This window comes from Aulonocara stuartgranti, assembly GCF_965226115.1.
Source record: "Aulonocara stuartgranti genome assembly, chromosome: 14".
Classification (NCBI taxonomy): Eukaryota; Metazoa; Chordata; class Actinopteri; order Cichliformes; family Cichlidae; genus Aulonocara; species Aulonocara stuartgranti.
The window spans coordinates 10,087,343-10,105,692 of NC_138950.1; the positions used below are offsets into that span (position 1 = coordinate 10,087,343).

The 18,350-nt window shown below is 43.0% G+C and overlaps 1 long non-coding RNA gene across 1 annotated transcript; it reads left to right on the plus strand.

Moving 5' to 3' along the window:
* The first annotated feature begins 10,431 nt into the window (after positions 1–10,431).
* Positions 10,432–14,638, plus strand: LOC309687807. Its single transcript, XR_014270868.1, has 3 exons — positions 10,432–10,451; positions 12,258–12,306; positions 14,471–14,638. It is a non-coding gene; the product is annotated as an uncharacterized lncRNA (long non-coding RNA).
* Positions 14,639–18,350: the final 3,712 nt, after the last annotated feature.

The following is an 18,350-nucleotide window of genomic DNA, read 5'->3' on the forward strand; positions in this document are numbered from 1 at the left end:
GCTCTATCTATCCATGAAGCCAGATAACACACACCAATTAGTTAAACTGCAGGAATGTCTTAAAGACATAAAGACCTGGATGGCCGCTAACTTTCTGCTTCTTAATTCAGATAAAACTGAGGTTATTGTACTCGGCCCTGAAAATCTTAGAAATATGATATCTAACCAGATTCCTACTCTGGATGGCATTACCTTGGCCTCCAGTAACGCTGTGAGGAACCTTGGAGTCATTTTTGACCAGGACATGTCCTTCAACGCACATATTAAACAAATATGTAAGACTGCGTTCTTCCATTTGCGCAACATCTCTAAAATTAGAAATATCCTGTCTCAGAGTGACGCTGAAAAACTAGTTCACGCATTTATTACTTCCAGGCTGGACTACTGTAATTCATTATTATCAGGATGTCCAAAAAACTCACTGAAAAGCCTTCAGCTAATCCAAAATGCTGCAGCAAGAGTACTGACAGGGACTAGAAAGAGAGAGCATATTTCTCCTGTTTTGGCTTCCCTTCATTGGCTTCCTGTTAAATCCAGAATTGAATTCAAAATCCTGCTCCTCACATACAAGGTCTTAAATAATCAGGCCCCATCTTATCTTAATGACCTTGTAGTACCATATCACCCTATTAGAGCACTTCGCTCTCGCTCTGCAGGCCTACTTGTTGTTCCTAGAGTATTTAAAAGTAGAATGGGAGGGAGAGCCTTCAGTTTTCAGGCCCCTCTTCTGTGGAACCAGCTTCCAGTTTGGATTCGGGAGACAGACACTATCTCTACTTTTAAGATTAAGCTTAAAACTTTCCTTTTTGCTAAAGCATATAGTTAGGGCTGGAGCAGGTGACCCTGAATCCTCCCTTAGTTATGCTGCAATAGACGTAGGCTGCTGGGGGATTCCCATGATGCATTGAGTTTTTCCTTTCCAGTCACCTTTCTCACTCACTATGTATTAAAGTGTACTTTATTGGTCCCCGTGGGGAAATAAAGTACACTTTAATACATAGTGAGTGAGAAAGGTGACTGGAATGGAAAAATTAACAGACCTCTCTGCATTGAATCATATCTGTTATTAACCTCTGTCTCTCTTCCACAGCATGTCTTTTATCCTGTCTTCCTTCTCTCACCTCAACCGGTCGCAGCAGATGGCCGCCCCTCCCTGAGCCTGGTTCTGCCGGAGGTTTCTTCCTGTTAAAAGGGAGTTTTTCCTTCCCACTGTCGCCAAAGTGCTTGCTCATAGGGGGTCATATGATTGTTGGGTTTTTCTCTGTACCTATGAAGCGTCTTGAGGCGACTTTTGTTGTGATTTGGCGCTATATAAATAAAATTGAATTGAATTGAATTAAATTACAATAAGTTTCAAATTTCAGTTGATAACGTAATAAGACAAAAAGGAAAAACAAAAAAAACTCTAACAATAGGTGGTTAGAGATATTTCAAATCTTTAGCAGCAATAGACAGTGGTTAAGAACAAAAATAATAACACAGCTAAACACAGATAGTTTGGGGTTAACAACAAAACACGTGTGCTTTCACATTTTAAGCTTCACAAGAACAGTACATTTTCACTCGGCATCTAATGACATCCAGTGACACCGCATGTAGGGATGGACGATCTTCTATTTACATATCCCTAGAGATTGCAGAAACATACTGCCATCCCCTCAAAGGTGGGATGACGATGGCTGGATGCTTTTATTTACTTTTACTTTGGCTCTTAAGGAGTTTCTATAGCACAGGAGGTACAGCAGGTTGTCTACTATTTGTAAAGTTGGTGGTTCTATATCTGCCATTTACCACATGTGAAACAATGAACTAATAATTTTCAGACCATACCTCAGCAGCTATATTGCTCTGATCCCCCATAATTATTATAAATCAGAAATTACAACTTATCTTACAACTTCATTTGTTTTTATAACATCTTTCATTTTGATTAGGGTAGTTCCAAAACTAATAATAAAAAATAACAAGTAACAACTAATTCTTAGAGGAAGCCATGTCTCAGTCTAAGAGGATGATATATAGTGAATACTAATACAGGAGGATATATAGAATTAATTACTAAACTTTAAAATGCAACAGTAAAATAGCTGTCAAAAAGCAAAGACTTGCAATTATGTTTTTTTTTTATATCGTAGCAATCCCACCACCACATTGTCATACGAGTCAGTCATTTTACCTAATGTTTTAGAATTTGGGGGCTTTTTAGTGGTTTTGTATATTCTGTGCTGATTCTTGATTTGTTGAATGTTTGTATTGCGCTTGTGTATTCTTAGTATGTTTACTCTACCATTTAGTTTTTAGTTATCTCAAAGTTTTGTATTTTCAGTGTTGCCCAGCCTCTTGTGTTTTGTTATTTTTGTCTCCCATGTCAGTCTTCTCTTTGTATTTAGTTACTGTTTTCTCTTCTCTAAGTTTGTGTGTTTTACTCCTTGTTTTAGTTTCCTGTGTTTTTCTTGTTCTATCTTGATAGTCCCTCGTGCTTTATGTTCAGTTTTGCTTCCCCTGTCTCATTACGTCTAATTTGTCCCTGCTGTGTTTCCCAGCTGCCTTCACTTCCTTAATCACCCCCCCTGTGTAATTATTGTGACAGTCTCACTTTGTCCTCTGTCAGATTGTCAGTGTATTCTCCCCAGTGTTTCCTAACTCTCTGTGTCTCCAATGTTTTTGCTTAGTTTAGTTCTGGCAATTTGAAAGGTTTAGTTTCTTTTTCCATTCCATGTTGAGTTTTTGGTATTGGGATCAGCCAAATAAATGGCTTGCCTGTTGTTAAGATTATCCTGTATCCAATAGTCTCTTTTTGGGTTCCCCACCTCTACACTTGGTCTGTTCATTCTGCAGACGTTAACACTCTCCTGTTTGTATGGGTGCAAAGTTCAAAACTATAGTTAGTAGGTGATGTTGCAATCAGCTTTGTGTTGCCCGTGTCATCGAGCCATGTTTGAGTAAGAAGCACAAAGTCCTATTTATTGATAGCAATGATGTCATTGAAAATAAAAGCTTCTTTTTTGTGTTTGTTGTATAAACTTTAGAAAGCATGAAAAAATAGATGGCTTATGCAATGATGAAGAGCGGATTGAGATGTCCTGATTCTGCATGAGCTATCTATTGTAAGCTATTGAAATTACAGAATAGGTATCACCAGACAATGTTCAGTTGTTTATATGCAAACTGTGCAACCTTAAATGGTGACTGCCCATAAGTAAAATTTGCCACATTCGAAGATGAAAAATATTTGTACTTTTCTTTTATACAATTTTTTTTTTTTTAAAGAAAATTCATATTTCTCCTTTTGGCAACTTTCATTTTGCTATCTGTTCCTACCCCAGCTGAGCTTGTTATTTAAGAAACATTTTTATCTGAGCTGGTCAAAGTAGTTGAATCAATAAAAAGATCCCATTTCTCTTCACATTTTATCTTTATCTTTGTTTAAAAATTTCCTTCAGTCCATGTGTGCTCACTATAATAATTCTCGCACTGTTACTACTGATACTAACGATACAAGATGGCGCCGGTGTACCTGGCTGCTTGTCTGTCGCTGTCAGTTTTTGTTTGTTTTTATATTGCTCCTGTCATGTGTCACTCAAGAAATCGGATCGTTACTGGTGTACGATTGCTAATCGCTTCTGAACCTCCGAAGTTCTGGACAAAATACAGCTTCATTTTCTAATGGAGGACAGAATTCCTAGTGTCCGCTGCTGTCACATATCCTGACTTGCCTATGCAATGCTGTCATGCTACCTCCCCTGGCGAACTACGATCATGTTCTTATTGTGGGAGATTTTAATATCCATGTCTGCTGCCCTGATAAACTTCTGGTGAAGGAGTTTGTAAGTCTCATTGACTCTTTTAATCTGGTCCAGTCCATACCTGGTCCCACACATGAACACGGACACACACTAGACCTGGTCTTGTCACACAGTCTACCTGTGTCTAACGTGGAAGTGACCGACACTGCTTTCTCTGACCATATGGCTGTATTTTTTGATGCTGTGTTTTCACGCACTACAGTTCAAACCAGCGCTCCTGTTCGCCGCTGTCGGATTATTAACCCTTCCACTGCTGCCCAGTTCTCTGCTTCTTTTAGCCAGCAGTCTATCCCCGCCGATCGTACTCCCTTGGACACAGAGGACCTCAGCTCCTGGTTTCAATATTCTTGCCTTACAATTCTGGACTCTGTGGCACCATTAAAAACCAGGAAGCCCAAGGCTAAAACTGACCCTAGCTGAAGCAATGTGACACCCCTTTTAGATCCGGTGATGGTATGCATTACAGTGCAGCCAGATCTGAGTTGAAAAGAGGCATCAGAGAAGCCAAGGCAGCGTACAAGAGAAGGATCGAAGACCACTTCAGCAACAACAGGTATGGCAGGAAGTTCAGCACTTAACCAACTACAGACCTTGCAATACCACGTTGACTGAGGGTAACGCGGCGCTTGCGGAGGAGCTGAACCACGTCTTCGCACACTTTGAGGTGAAGGGACCAGAGGCAGCAGCAGCAAAAACATTGGACAGCAGCAGCAGCCCAAGCCTCATAGTGCAGGAATATGAGGTGAGGCACACACTGAGGGCAGTGAACCCCAGGAAGGCCGCCGGACCAGATGGGGTAACCGCAAGGGTCCTTAAAGAGTGTGCAGACCAGCTGGCTGGGGTCTTCACTAAGATCTTCAACACTTAACTGTCCCAGTCCTGCATCCCACTGTGCCTAAAGTCAGCCACAATTGTCCCACTGCCAAAGTGTACTAACATTAGCAGCCTCAACAACTACCGACCAGTTGCTCTAACACCTGTTATAATGAAGTGCTTCGAGAAACTGGTCCGACGTCACATCATGTCCTGCTTGCCACCCAACCTCGACCCGCTCCAGTTCGCATACAGAGCTAACAGATCAACTGAAGAATTTTTCATTATATTTACAGCCCCTGGGAACCATCCTCAGAAGGCATGGAATATCCTTCCACTGCTATGCTGACGACTGTCAGATTTATCTTTTTTTTTTTGTGTGTGTGTCCCGTTTGGATCTTTAGCCATCAGAATTGTTTGTCTTAAGTCCAAGAAAGATGCCAAGCGGATTTATTTTACCAAGTGGATCATCATGGCCTTGCCATATTGGTCCATTTGATTGACCTTTATTATAATTATGTATTTATTTTATTTTCGGTTGCTACAAACGGTACAGACATGACTGGGGGATAGGACAGGGAGAAAGAATGAAAGAAAGAGAGGGAGAGAAAGAAAACCAAAGGGGAGAAGAGACGGTGAGAAAGGGGGGAAGAAAGAAAGAAAAATAAACAAAACACCTGGATAACTGTATGGAGAAAAAAAAAAGAAACAGAAGAGAAAGGAAACAAAAAAAAAAGAGCAACATAATAAAAAACAGCACCATCACAATAAACTAGCTAGCAGTAGATAACAGTAGATACTAAGTATTAAACGATATTGTGCAGCACGCAAGATAGACAGCACACAATGTGCTTTGAGGCAGCAGCCAAGAAAGGTGTAGTCCGCGTCTGTGAACACCCGTGTGTACACCTGTGTGCACACCTGTGTGGATCAGCATGCTTGTATTACAAAGGTTTCTCCATGTAACGATCTGCTAGGGAGTGTGGGGAGCCATAGCCCCGTCCACCAGGGTATGAAGCAGGTATGGAGGAGATCCAGGCCCCAGAGTACAAGGACCCGAGGAGGACCACCAAAAGGGGGGGAACCGTGCCACCCTCCTGGGAAGAGCTGAGTAGCGCCCCAAACAAGAGGTCACCCAGCAGCTACGGAGCAGAGGCCAGAGGGGGTTGCAGTGGCGTGCCCGCGGGCTCTGCCGGCAGCCAGCTATGCCAGAGAGGACCGAGCTTCAGGCCCAGGGGCCTGAGGGCATTCCACCCCCCGGAAGGGGCCCAGCCGGGCCACAGGCGCCAGGCCCCGCCAATCGGCCACCAGGAGTGAGCCGGTACATACATGAGCGCCCAGCCCCAGACGACAAGGACCACCAACACACCAACGTCTGAGGGCATCAGCCACCGGCAGGTAGTGTGGTGAGGGGAGATAGGCCTCCATACTAAGGAGGGCCTGAGATGTACCCAGAGAGGTTGAGTCTAAGACCCAACCTGACATATAGACACAGACGAACAGGCGCACGCGGACACAAACGTGCATTCCCATCCCATATGCACAACCAAATACTCGGTTCGGCACTCACCCAACGTGTAGACAGACACAAATAGACACTGCACAGACAGTTGCACTCCCCAAACATACTCTATATCCCAGGTCCAGGTACCCCCGCCCTCAGAGGGGCAAGCCGCACCTAGACCCAGGAGATGTAACACTTTTCTCTGGGGTGGAGGCAAGCGGACCACCTCCTTATCTGCAGTAGCAGGGAGGCCCCGCATCCCAGACCCCTATCTATATCACAATGTCACCAGGAGACCGAGGCCCTGTACAGGCTCTTGGTAAATGCATTGAGGAAATGAATGACTGGTTGTGCCACAATTTTCTCCAGCTAAACAAAAACAAAACTGAGGTAATAGTCTTTGGCGCCAAAGAAAAACGATTACAGGTCACCAGAGAACTTCAATCTATACATCTAAAAACCACAAACCAGGCGAGAAATTTGGGTGTAGTGATGGATGCAGACCTAAACTTAGAAAAACACATTAAGACAATAACAAAGTCAGCTTACTATCACCTCAAGAATATTTCAAGGATAAAAGATCTGATGTCTCAACAGGACCTGGAAAAACTAGTCCATGCATTCATCTTTAGTAGGCTTGATTACTGTAACAGCATCTTTACAGGTCTACCTAAAAAATCAGTCAGACAACTACAGCTCATTCAGAACTCTGCTGCTCGAGTCCTCACTAAGACCAAAAGAGTGGACCACATCAGTCCAGCTCTGAGGTCTTTACACTGGCTGCCTGTCCGTCAGAGGATAGACTTTAAAGTTCTGATGCTGGTCTATAAAGCTCTGAATGGTTTAGGACCAAAATACATCGGTGACCTCCTGACCCAGTATGAACCTTCCAGATCCCTCAGGTCATCTGGATCCGGTCTTTTATCAGTTCTGTGATATTATTCTGTTATCATATGTTACCTTATATATGTAATCAAAGTAGTTGAATTAGAATACTGCTGTAGATCATATTATACCCTTTAATATAGAGTGTGTGAGCTGTATGTAGTTTAGTTCTCATTATACTTTTGAGTTAACAGAACATATTCACATATTAGTTCATTAGATAAATGTGCATCACTCTGTATCCTTGATCTGCTGGGAATGTGTTACACTGTTTTCTTGACATGTTCTATTGTTGAATCATGAAGAGAAGGAGACTCTGTGTCTAAGACAGGGGAGATAGACAGACCACATTCCATACCCCCACCTTACAGAAAGCAGAGAAACAACTGCCGAGGTCATAACTTAGGCGCTGTAACAGAGAAAGAATGTGATGTTTTGGCTTTTACGACTAGATGGGGGCCACTAGAGACTATAAAAAGCTGAGCAACCCGTCACCATTTTGAGACTTGCTGTGACCCTCTTCAGGCATGTCTCCCCATCATGATGGTCCTTATGCTCTTAAGTGTTGAATTGTATGGAAATAAATGATTGTTGATTGAGCATAAATACACCGAGTATTGTCCTTCCTTCAGCCCAATATTCAAAGAATTGGGAGATTTCAACAACTTGGTGCCGTGTGACCCGGATCTTTGGTGTGCTGAGGAGGTGCAGATTTGGCCTTTGGTGAGATCGTAAGGCGAGGTGAACAGAGGACCGGTCCAAATATAAAAAGGTAAGCACAGGCTGTTGTATTATAAATACCAAATGTGCATATTGGGCTTTCCAAATTAATCTGTTCACTGAGTTACACGTATTTTCACATTAAATTTGTCGGTGTCTGGTTTTTGGCGCAAGATACTAACAACATAAGTTGAGGCTGAATTCCAGTGTGTTAAATAAACTGCTTCTACAGAGATACTAATAACATACTACGTTGGACTAGTTGCAGTAAACTGCTTCTACCGAGATACTAATAACATACTACGTTGGACTAGTTGCAGCCACTTTACCTTCCACATTTAATTTTGTCTAAAACTGGCTTCTGTAGCAATAATACATTAGAATTTCTTCTGAAGACGCGGCCATTAGTTCAGTACATTGAAGTCGAGGTTTGAAGTTTGTTTATGGTGTCGGTTACGTCCTGGCTCTTGCCGGCTATGAAATAGAAGTTGATTTAAGGAAAAGCAGATGCTGGCTCACGGTGCGGTTAAACGCTGGCAACGCGAGAGCGAAACACGTCCGTAGGTTTGGTTTATGATACGGCCGTGTTCCGGTGGTGCGGCCGTGAAGTGCAGTAGTGGTTGGTGCTAGTTTTAGTACATTGAATAGAGGTTTGACGGTGGTTTGTGGCGTCAGTCGAGTTTTAAGGGCTGCGGTCATAAAACAAAGTAAAATTTTACTTGCCAAGAAGTACATAGAGCAAAAACCTGGTTTATGGTGTCGGGTATAACTTCTGGGGACGCAGGCATCACTTTTATGATGCGACTTTGCCCCGTTGTGGCGGTCATAAACGCAGAGACAGGGGTATTTGGGCTTTGATTGTGCTTCAAAAGAATTTTAACAGTTGAGCTCAGAAGTTTCTGTGTAATCTTCCGCTGATGAGGAACGCTCTCTGTGTGTCTCACTGATGGCGAAACGCGCTGTGTGTGTAAGGCGCGCTCTGGCTGTGGGTGAGGCGCGCTCTGAGTGTGTTTTCAGTGAGTGTGAAGTGTGAACACAGTGACAGTGACGGTTGATGTGTTTGAATAGGAGGACATTAGAGCAAAGACACATTTTAGGATCAAAGGTTGATGTCTAGTGTACCTGTGGAAACTAATTTTGTTCATGGTTTGGCAACCCCCCTGTCTGTAGACGTGCAGGCAGGTTAAGTGCCGAGGTGGCGACTTGGGAACTTAGGACTCCCGCTTAGCTACGGAATAACCCTGGAACGACCGCGTAATCACGGGTTCACATTTATTCCGGACTAGAACAAGACACATTTTGCGAACAAAGGTTGAGTCTAGATTAGTAAAGAAATATAAAAAGGTTGAATTCCTCGTTTCAGTGGTTTGAAATTGTTGTGTGCCTGTCCCCTGACGAGTGTGAAATTAAATAAAGAGGGAATTTGGAGCCACATAGAGATAGACGGGCATAATTGGGTGTATTACTCTGTGGTGTAATAAAAATAAAAAAATAAAAAAGAGAGATAGTAAGAGGTGTGTAGTGGAGAATTATGACGTTGTCAAGGTAGGCGTGTTGCCTGCTTATCTGTTTAACAGTGATGAAAATGAAATTAAATAAATCTCTTAGTGTGTTAATACAGGAAGCTGCGGACCTGGACCAACTGCCCCCACAAGCACAGCGGCCGAAGCAAAATTATAAGTAATGGGAGCCACACTCAGTAAGAATCAGCAGCTGTGAAAAACACAGCAGCAAGGAGAGAATTAGAGGAGGAATTAAGAGAAGTTTTAACACATAAAATTGGGGCCAACGGACTTGTGGAGGTTGGGAAGGCGTCCGGAGCATCACAACAAAAAGGTGAAACAAAAACACACACAAGCAGAGAAATCTGAGAGAAAGGCTCCTTTTAAGGTAACGCCTAGTTTGAGAAAAAGATAAAATTAACCTGCCTGCCTACAAATCCACACACACGCAATGAAGAAACAGCTTACATTCATGAACACGTGAAGATTTTCCAGCAAGGCTAAAGCAGCGAAACTTAACATACACCTGTTATTAAAGGATAAATACATTACTGACAAATAAACTCTCTGGGTTGCAGAACAATAATTTAACTTCAAAGAAAAAGACACTGGTCTGACCAACCAGTGAAGACACGACAAATTTAGTGGTTAAAAGATTCAAATTGTGACATGTTTTCTGCTGATTGATTGATACAAGTGATTACTGAATGAAAGAAAATTTCTCTTTGGGCTTTTAAACATGATCTTAAGAATTTTAACATGTACCTGTGTTGTCCTGTCAGCTTGGTGGGTTATGAGTTGATTATATCGGGAGAGAAAAAACAAAAAAAGGGGGGAGAGAAGGCTGACACAGGGCTTGGCCCCGTTGTTTCTCCCCTCTCTGAAGAACAGCCAACACAACATCATTTTCCTGTTCGTTTGTTTTTGTTTTGTTTTGTTTTTGTTTTTTCTCTTTATGTTTAATTACAGGCTGCTTTGCCGCCCTGAAAGCCGAGGCGGACTGGACTCCTGCTCTCCCCCATACGTGACACTGACCAAATGCTGCAACAGCTGGACCCACAACAACGACCTGAAAAGTCAACAGTGCTGCAGGAATGCGATCTCATGCAGCAGAGACGGAGAGCACTAAACCTAAAGCCCGTTTCACTACACGGGGGGAAATTCCCAAACTGCGTCAGCTGACAGAGCTGTGATGAGACGCCCGCCAAGCCCGAATGAAAAGTAAGGCCGAGCGAAAGAATGCTGACCTTGATAACTTTGCATTCACACTGTGCAGGACAGTGATGGACCAACACGGCTGATCGGGCGGCGAAAAAGGGCGTGACCGAGACAGGAGGAGTAACTGAGGTCAGAAGGCACCTCAGAATGGACAAAAAACACAGGAGAAGATGCAGGTTTCACCTCCAGTGAGCATGGACACTGGAGAAAGGACTGCCCCAATTGGGGTCAGAACCAGGACGGACTGAACTTTGAGCAGCAGCAGCAGCAATGGTCGCAAACAAACTGAAAAGGAGGAGGGCAGGACCCCAGGGCACGCTTCAGGCCGTGGTTTACCCAGAACACCAGAACAGGAAAGTGATGAACACAAACACCCACACACACACACACACACACACACACACACACGTCTACAAACACACAGATTCAGAATGAAGTGAAATACACACATGAACACGTGCACTCGTTGAGTGAGTGAGAAATGACACACACACACATACACACACACACACACATTGGAATGCTGATTCACTGAGAAGTGATCCACACATACACATGCACACGCTTGTGCAATGAAGAGTGATGCACGCACACACATACACGCTGGTGCAATGAAGAATGCTTTGCTTATGCTGATATGCAAAATGCTGCACACAAACATCCCAATGCATAATTTTTATGAGGAGCCATTGATTACCATTGATTACGTAGAATGTGTTATATGTCACCCAGAGAGCATTTATGTAGATTTTAGGAATAAGGTCTAAAACGGTTTGGTTATGAAAACAATGTCTGTGCGTGATGTCTGTTTATGGCTCAAGGCCTTGACTGAATTCTTTGCTGTGCCTCACACAGCCCTGATGAGGAACAGTGGCACAGAGTGAAAAATGATGAATTAATAGTGTAAGTTTAGGTTGGAGTACGGCATTTTCTGTGATTGAGATTTAATTCAAGGAGGAACAAAAGGTGTTACGGCACCTGAGTTTCTCATTCCCACACAATATTGTCCCGGCAGGAAGCAAAACGTTCCTGTGAATTTCTGGTTGATTTAGTGGCTTTGCTTAGCGCTAGCTTGATGTTATCAGTGAGCTTTGGCTTGTGTTCTTTCTCGTAAGCGAGAGGGGGATATTTTTATGCTTGGACATGTCTGCAACGGGCCCTAGGTTGTGTTATTTGAGTAGTATTTTTTTGGTTATGTCTGTTTTCATTTTTGTTACAGTGCACTGAGGAAAAACAAATGAGAGGTGTGATGTTTTCGTTTTTGTTACAGTGCACTGAGGAAAAACAAATGAGAGGTGTGATCCACCGGTGGTGATATGGTGATATTTTGTGAGTTCATGATTTAACAATCAGCTCTTTAAACCAGGCCTGAAAGATTGAGATTTAAAGCGCTATAAAATATTATTACTGTAAACAGTTGCAAAGTGTGCTTCTCCATGATTGTAATTGGCTTGGGAGAAATTCACTTATAGGGAACACTGAGAAGTTCTGAGTCTAAAAGGATTGCACCGAGTCAATCCGGCCCAAAAAACAACAAGGAATTGTTTTCCTTTAAAATGATGACGTCATCTTGCTGGTGATGGAGGCTCGAATAAGTCGCGCGGGAGACTCCATTAGCAGCAACATCTGGTATGAATGTGTGTGGAGGTATGCATGTGACTGGACTGTGATGGACTGAAGACTAAAAGTTTTGACTGACTTGATACTGAGACAATGACTGCACCCACTTTCGGATAAGTAAATGCCAATAAACAATTCACCCAGCGGACAAGAGAAGGGTGGATGCTTCGCTTTGTTTTGTTTTTGCAGGAGCAGGAGGATAAGAGAGACTGGAGGAGGAGACTGTAGCTTCACATAAGTATGAACTGCAGACTTAACACTTTGGTTGCTGAGTCTGAGTTACTGATGTTTGCATTAAGAAAACTGTGCTATATTAGCTGTGTTTTGATTAAGGTATCATGTTATATTATTGGGAATGCCAAATGCTACAGTGGAGAAAATTATTGATATCACTCATGACTGGAATATGTTACTATTAACCATAGCAGGCCACTGTAAAAAAGTCAATTAAATCGTATAGAGGAAAATCGCCAAAAACTTTAACAATACCTATGAATGGCTTGCCACGTTCAGAATAGAGATATGCAATAACAAACATTGGTCCACGTGATTTAGGTTCTCACTTGAAATAGTGAGTTATTAAATGTAGAATATAATTGACAGGGACATTTGATAGGATGTGGTACTGAAAAAGAACAAGAGCAAAGTAAAGAAAGAAAAACCTATTGTGTTTAGTTTGGATAAATTCAAATTAAAATGTACCATTACACCCAGAGGATCAATATGGAATTCAATATATGCTAATTTTGTATGAAGTACATGACTGATAACTGTTCTGTCCTGAGCTTTTGTTTTTACAGCACCCACTTGACCACAGCAACAGTTTCTCGCCACCAACAGGGGGTATTTGCAAAGAATAGGGAGGAATATCATCAAAACTGGGAAAGGTAAGCCCCGAAGGGGGTGATGACACCATAACTTTCACTTATGGTCAAATTCTTAAAATTTGACCCCAAACTTGAAGATTCTTCAAACATTTAGAGACAGAGTGGATAAACATAATGTCGCAAACCACATAAGGATGGAGCATTTGAATCAATAAGATGGTGAAATAACACGCAGTAAAATGTGAATCATGTTGATTATGTTTATTCCAGTGTGCAGAGGAGTCAATTCCCTTCACAAAGTTTATAAATTCACTTGAACCAAAATTAGGAGCACCCGGTGCTGCAAGAGTTAATAGTCACAATACCCAAGGATAAGCACAAGAGCATGACTGATATGATGGGACTGGGATTTTGCTACACTTAATTATTGCAGACACAACTAAAACTATAACTGAAACTAATCAAAACCAAACTAAACTAGCAAACAATTGGTAAAAACTGATTAAAACTGATATAAAATTGAAAATCTGAAGTCGAAGCTAAAAAAAAATAAAAACTAATGAAAATTGCAAAACTATTACAATCCTGGTCCAGACTAAGATGGCGTTGGACATCTTCAGGGCAGAAAAGGGTTGGTGTGACCAAGGTGTGGTTTGGCTTGTTGTATGTACATTTCAAAATGTTACAGCTCTGGATGGACCAGTTACTGTCAGCCGGTGATCGGCTGTGATCAGCTGATCACGGGGCCGGGGTTAAAAGAGAGACGCCACCCACCTGTTCGCCGCTCAGACATCAGTATCCTCGTGTCACGAGCTCCGAAACTCTGCCGACGTCAGTCTCCGCCTGATTCAGCAACTGTGAGTTACAATCCCTTTCAATCCTTTTTCTCTTCCCGGCTCCGCTCGCTCTCTGTCTGTAACGACCGTTCCGAAGCCACGCTTCGTGCTCAGGTCATTACTAGAATAACTGCGTGTCTGCTCCAAACCCACCGCTAGCCTTCGCCGCGCTTGGGTCTAGCCAGCACGCCACACGGGCACGCCGAATTACTGTGTGCGATCCGCCCGGCCGTGACAGTTACCAGGGCATGGAAGGATGACAGACTTCATTACATGAGGAGAAGGGAAATTTCCGGGATTGAGGATCCTCTGGGATGACAAGGCTGGAGCAACGGTACTCGAGAGAAGAATTTCTGATACTTTCTGAGATATGATGTCACTAACCTTCTCTTTTAATTGTCTAGCTCCAATGAATTGACACATGGGAGTGTGTCAAAAAGGGGGAAGTTGAGTCCGAACATCAAACAATGGTTTTATGAACATCTGATGACTTTATTTGTGTGTTTAATAATTTAGGTATGGCAAAACTTAAGCATATAATGTGTTAGACTTAGAAATGGTTCATTAATTTGTGATTTCTTTTACACACACATAGATTATGATTAGAATAAGTCCCTGGGTCAGAGAGTCCTGAACATAATATTTTAAACCAAATTTGAATCATTAGAACAATAATGGATAACAATATTAGATTATCAAGGCTAGGGAGAGAGGTGTTTTGGTTTTCTGTCTCTTGCAGAGAAAGGAACAGACACCAGACGGGGACACGGAGATGTGAGGACCCTTCACAGCAGAGACAGATGTAGGGACTGCCGAGACAGCAACTGGGGTCAAGTGTCATGGCGTTTGAGCTCCTTGAGAAGATGGATCCCATAAACACAGCAATAACCATGAAGGGGTTGGCGAAAACCAGGGACACCAGACCAACGAGGTTCAAGAGGCTCTTGGCAAAAAGGGGGACACGGCAGTGATCCCAAAACACACAGATCTTTGTTTGAAATCGGGGCAGAATAATCCCCAGAACTGTGCAATGACTAAAGGGTGGTCTAACCCCGGAGGTCGAAGAAAGAAGCTGAGAATCACCCAACTGGAAGACACTGGTAGCTGCAGCAATAAAAATAAAGGTTAAAAGCTCCTTAGACAGAGGTTCTAGTCTAAGTACATTTGAAAGGTATAAGGGGGCATTAAAAAAGGGGGTGGAAAACTGGAGCACCAAAATAAAGCTGTGGGAGAATTGGGGAGTGATGGGAGTGTCATCTGTAACTGCTGTTATGGTCGTAAATCTAACTTTGCTTGCATCTGAACTGCGTGAACACAGAGGTCATCCCACATATGGTCCACCCGTTAAAGGGGGACAGAGGGCCTCAGGACCAAGAAGAACTGGACCTTCCAATGCTGGAGTGTATGTTGTAAGTGATCTCTTTGAAGAAAAGAGATCAAAGGGGGAATTGTGATATTATTCTGTTATCATATGTTTTTTGTGTGTCCCGTTTGGATCTTTAGCCATCAGAATTGTTTGTCTTAAGTCCAAGAAAGATGCCAAGTGGATTTATTTTACCAAGTGGATCATCATGGCCTTGCCATATTGGTCCATTTGATTGACCTTTATTATAATTATGTATTTATTTTATTTTCGGTTGCTACAAACGGTACAGACATGACTGGGGGATAGGACAGGGAGAAAGAATGAAAGAAAGAGAGGGAGAGAAAGAAAACCAAAGGGGAGAAGAGACGGTGAGAAAGGGGGGAAGAAAGAAAGAAAAATAAACAAAACACCTGGATAACTGTATGGAGAAAAAAAAAAGAAACAGAAGAGAAAGGAAACAAAAAAAAAAGAGCAACATAATAAAAAACAGCACCATCACAATAAACTAGCTAGCAGTAGATAACAGTAGATACTAAGTATTAAACGATATTGTGCAGCACGCAAGATAGACAGCACACAATGTGCTTTGAGGCAGCAGCCAAGAAAGGTGTAGTCCGCGTCTGTGAACACCCGTGTGTACACCTGTGTGCACACCTGTGTGGATCAGCATGCTTGTATTACAAAGGTTTCTCCATGTAACGATCTGCTAGGGAGTGTGGGGAGCCATAGCCCCGTCCACCAGGGTATGAAGCAGGTATGGAGGAGATCCAGGCCCCAGAGTACAAGGACCCGAGGAGGACCACCAAAATGGGGGGAACCGTGCCACCCTCCTGGGAAGAGCTGAGTAGCGCCCCAAACAAGAGGTCACCCAGCAGCTACGGAGCAGAGGCCAGAGGGGGTTGCAGTGGCGTGCCCGCAGGCTCTGCCGGCAGCCAGCTATGCCAGAAAGGACCGAGCTTCAGGCCCAGAGGCCTGAGGGCATTCCACCCCCCGGAAGGGGCCCAGCCGGGCCACAGGTGCCAGGCCCCGCCAATCGGCCACCAGGAGTGAGCCGGTACATACATGAGCGCCCAGCCCCAGACGACAAGGACCACCAACACACCAACGTCTGAGGGCATCAGCCACCGGCAGGTAGTGTGGTGAGGGGAGATAGGCCTCCATACTAAGGAGGGCCTGAGATGTACCCAGAGAGGTTGAGTCTAAGACCCAACCTGACATATAGACACAGACGAACAGGCGCACGCGGACACAAACGTGCATTCCCATCCCATATGCACAACCAAATACTCGGCTCGGCACTCACCCAACGTGTAGACAGACACAAATAGACACTGCACAGACAGTTGCACTCCCCAAACATACTCTATATCCCAGGTCCAGGTACCCCCGCCCTCAGAGGGGCAAGCCGCACCTAGACCCAGGAGATGTAACACTTTTCTCTGGGGTGGAGGCAAGCGGACCACCTCCTTATCTGCAGTAGCAGGGAGGCCCCGCATCCCAGACCCCTATCTATATCACAATGTCACCAGGAGACCGAGGCCCTGTACAGGCTCTTGGTAAATGCATTGAGGAAATGAATGACTGGTTGTGCCACAATTTTCTCCAGCTAAACAAAAACAAAACTGAGGTAATAGTCTTTGGCGCCAAAGAAAAACGATTACAGGTCACCAGAGAACTTCAATCTATACATCTAAAAACCACAAACCAGGCGAGAAATTTGGGTGTAGTGATGGATGCAGACCTAAACTTAGAAAAACACATTAAGACAATAACAAAGTCAGCTTACTATCACCTCAAGAATATTTCAAGGATAAAAGATCTGATGTCTCAACAGGACCTGGAAAAACTAGTCCATGCATTCATCTTTAGTAGGCTCGATTACTGTAACAGCATCTTTACAGGTCTACCTAAAAAATCAGTCAGACAACTACAGCTCATTCAGAACTCTGCTGCTCGAGTCCTCACTAAGACCAAAAGAGTGGACCACATCAGTCCAGCTCTGAGGTCTTTACACTGGCTGCCTGTCCGTCAGAGGATAGACTTTAAAGTTCTGATGCTGGTCTATAAAGCTCTGAATGGTTTAGGACCAAAATACATCGGTGACCTCCTGACCCAGTATGAACCTTCCAGATCCCTCAGGTCATCTGGATCCGGTCTTTTATCAGTTCTGTGATATTATTCTGTTATCATATGTTACCTTATATATGTAATCAAAGTAGTTGAATTAGAATACTGCTGTAGATCATATCATACCCTTTAATATAGAGTGTGTGAGCTGTATGTAGTTTAGTTCTCATTATACTTTTGAGTTAACAGAACATATTCACATATTAGTTCATTAGATAAATGTGCATCACTCTGTATCCTTGATCTGCTGGGAATGTGTTACACTGTTTTCTTGACATGTTCTATTGTTGAATCATGAAGAGAAGGAGACTCTGTGTCTAAGACAGGGGAGATAGACAGACCACATTCCATACCCCCACCTTACAGAAAGCAGAGAAACAACTGCCGAGGTCATAACTTAGGCGCTGTAACAGAGAAAGAATGTGATGTTTTGGCTTTTACGACTAGATGGGGGCCACTAGAGACTATAAAAAGCTGAGCAACCCGTCACCATTTTGAGACTTGCTGTGACCCTCTTCAGGCATGTCTCCCCATCATGATGGTCCTTATGCTCTTAAGTGTTGAATTGTATGGAAATAAATGATTGTTGATTGAGCATAAATACACCGAGTATTGTCCTTCCTTCAGCCCAATATTCAAAGAATTGGGAGATTTCAACAGTTCACAGAGTCAGAACCAGACACGGAGAAGCTGCATTCAGCTTTTATGCTCCTTATATCTGGAACAAACTCCCAGAAAGCCTCAGATCAGCTGAAACACTCAGTTTATTTAAATCCAGGTTGAAGACTCACCTATTCTCAGCTGCATTTGAATAAAGCACCAAATCCACACTTTTAAGCTTAAATTTCAAAACTTACATTTTAACTACTGATTTTATCTACTGTTCTGATTTTATCTGTTTTGATTTTATATACTGTTTTGTTTGTTTGTTTGTTAATTAGTTTGTTTGCTTGTCTTAATCAATTTTAAATCATGCTTTTTATTTGTTTTTGTTTCTAATGTCTCTGTAAAGCACTTTGAATTACCTTGTTGTTGAATTGTGCTATACAAATAAACTTGCCTTGCCTTGCCTATCTGACGGCCAGCACCTTCTCCCAGCCCCCCAGCCCTGACGGCTAACAGAACC